Below are 3,251 nucleotides of genomic sequence, written 5' to 3' on the forward strand. Positions count from 1 at the left end.
AATATACACACTGGAGAAGGAATATATCTTTCGAAGTATAAAGGAGAAGGAGTTATTTTTGGAATAAAATAAAATAATAAAAAATGAGAAAGAAATTCAAACATTCAGAAATATTTCCTAATAACCCAATGCTCATGTGTATATGCGGTAGTTCCGGTTCTGGGAAAACTCATCTCAGTTTTGGTTAACTGCCTTCACCACAAAATTCCAAATTACTAGGTCAGTTCGGCAGGGATGTCCTGTAACAATTGAAACGTAGGTAGCTATTTCTTGCAATTATTTCAATTTTTATATCGTTGGTTTGAGTAGTTTCCAATTGCTGCAATTCTTTCACTTTTTATAATTATTTCAACTATTGAGAGGTAGGTGGCTATTTCTTTCAATTTCTTGCCATTATTTCAATTTTTATATCTTTTGTGAGTAGCTAGCAATTGCTGCAATTCTTTTAATCTGGTTTGTAATATATAATTTCCTTTCTACAAAAGATAAAAAAACAAAATTACAGTAAATATCACAGAAATTGGTATAATCTACTTCTATTACGATTTAGAAGTCTGAATAGCTTTGCTGATAACCCAAGTTGAATGTTAAATAGAAATTACTAATTTACCTTTATATTCAGATCCAGTTCTTCAGGGGTTGTCGGAACACTACGGCATGAAGTCATCATGTATCTGCTGATTGCTTGTCCAAGTTAATTTCCATAACTCGTCATCTGATGAACCGTTATATATGTGATGTGAAAGGGTTTCAGCCTGGGGTTTCCTACATAAAAAGTCCAAATTCGCTTCACAAACTTTAATAATCGAACATCAGATTTTCGTAAAAACACGCACTTTTTTCTCAATACACAATATCCCTCTAGGGAACAATTGACAATTGCCTAAGCAGGCGTGATTATCCAGTCACAAATGGAAATGGGAGGGTCTAATACTACAAATGGAACATAACATATATTAGCAAGTTCAAAGTTAGTCACAATAAACAACTATTGCTAGTATTGGAGTCTTTTATTGATAGAAATTACATTGTTTTAAATAACTCACTATGGTTAAAGTTGAAATATTTTATCAAATTGAATACATTTATGAATATGAATAATTACAAGTTGATAAGTTTATCATATGCATGCGAAAAACGAACATCTTCATCTCTGTTAAGGTACTTCCAAACCTCAGCCATTTTTTACACATGCCAAAAATGACAAAATATATTTTTTGAATGGGAGATGTGGGCCTTGGATACGTGGACTCAAAATATGACATGACTTGTTATGATCATAATTTCGCGGTACCCCACCTATAAATTACTACATGCACTCAATGAACTCTTTTTTTTTTGTCCCAAAAAAGCCAAAATGAGAGGTTTACTAGCTACACAATATATCTAAAATAAAGTACTTACACAAAGTAAAAAGCTTTGCAACTATATCTTTGAACAAAAAACTACAATATCTCGATCTTACTTTCTGATATTAACCATCCTTATTCCAGCTATCTGTCGTTTTCTTCAGACATATCTAATGGCGGACCCAAAATGGCAGACGTCAGCTGTTTGACCCTCTCAATAAAATGGCATAAAAATACATCCCACCTTTCAAGATATATTTGAAATGAACTGAAAATAACTTTATATAATAAAATGGTTTCTCACGCTTACTCCACATATAATTACCTCGAGAAAAAACCTTACTTTCCTACCTCAAATTGAATTTTTACAAGACAGTGTTTCACTTTGTTTACGTTTCGTCTTGCACATTTGACCATATATTCTTTCGCCATTTTGAGAACTTGATTGATTATTGACAAAAGATAGAAGTTAATTATTGCTATAAAATTTACTTTAATCATCTTGCAAATAAATGTCAAATTAACACAGGTCCATCATATCTTTTCAAAATAGTATCAATTTTCAAGGGGACTATTTTCTGCTCGTCACCACTTCCGGAAGGGTAATTAGATTCCAGCTGAAGCCAAATTGTGTGTTTTCAAGCTAAGTTCAATTAATCTGTAGAGTGTCATACATTGGGTTTTTAACTAATACAACAATTTGTTACGTATGGAAATGAATATGTAAGAACCACAGTTGAAAATTTATGAAAATAAGGTGAGTAAAACATTTTAATTAGGCACCCTAATTCAATAACCGGAAGGGTAATTAGGTTCCAGCTGAAGCCAAATTGTGTGTTTTCTGCACCATGTGGGCTAATGAAGACGGGCAACGCCATGCAGGTTGCGATGAGGGATGGCAGGACAGCGGCATTAGCCTGCTCTTTTTCGATTTCCAACTGTCGAGGGATCTTTAACGTGCACAGCCTGTAGCACACGGGGCCTCGGTTTATTGTCCCATCCGAACGACTAGACGCTTTTTCCATGTCAGCCCCTCTTACCTGCATCACTGACAGGGGGAAACCGGGTTGAAAAATCCGAAGGTATTATCTCGACCTATGCCGGGATTGAACCCTGGACCTTCAGGTTAGCGAGCAAGCGTCTAACTCACTGAGCCACCGCGGCTCCCAAAGGAAAGGGAGAGAGAAGATAATGTTGAAGAGGCCAGGGGAAGAAGATGGGTCAAGTTCCAATTATAATAAGTAAGAAAGTGAATAGAAAAAGGGTGGGTGGGGGAATGCGGGTGGGATCTGTCTGTTTCATGAATATCAATTAAAACATAAAAAATAATTAGTTTTGATACTTTCACCAGTTTTCATTTCAGAATCCATGCTCACAATTCAAGACTGCTCCACACTCCAGTGATCTCTACCATTAGTTGATAAACCGCGGATTTTAAACTGTTATTTCTCTATATCGGATTAATATTCTTTGACTATAAACTATTGTGGAAAAAATGGGAACTGATATTGCAAACTGGAGAATGATTATAGGATTGTATCATCATAGAATAGCTTGTAAGAAATTCAAATCGCCAGGACTTAAAATCAGAAATATGACTTTGAGTATGCTTTTATTTGCAAATGTACTATTGTTATTATGTAGCGATGTGGAGTCTAATCCAGGCCCAACAACAAGGCAAAGCCAATTGTCGAGTACGGGCCAACTAATCTATACAGAACCACAACAATCGACAGGCGATATGTCCGACTTGATTATGTCTATCAATCTTTCAAGAACGAAATATGTGAACTCAGAAATGAAGTGAAAGAAATAAATATTAAAGACGAAGTTGTGAAAATAAAGAAGAGATAGGTGCGCTTACAGATGAAAATATGTCTATAAGAGATGATATGGATATTG

The sequence above is a fragment of the Lottia gigantea genome (genome assembly GCF_000327385.1).
Source record: "Lottia gigantea unplaced genomic scaffold LOTGIsca_268, whole genome shotgun sequence".
Lineage (NCBI taxonomy): Eukaryota > Metazoa > Mollusca > Gastropoda > Lottiidae > Lottia > Lottia gigantea.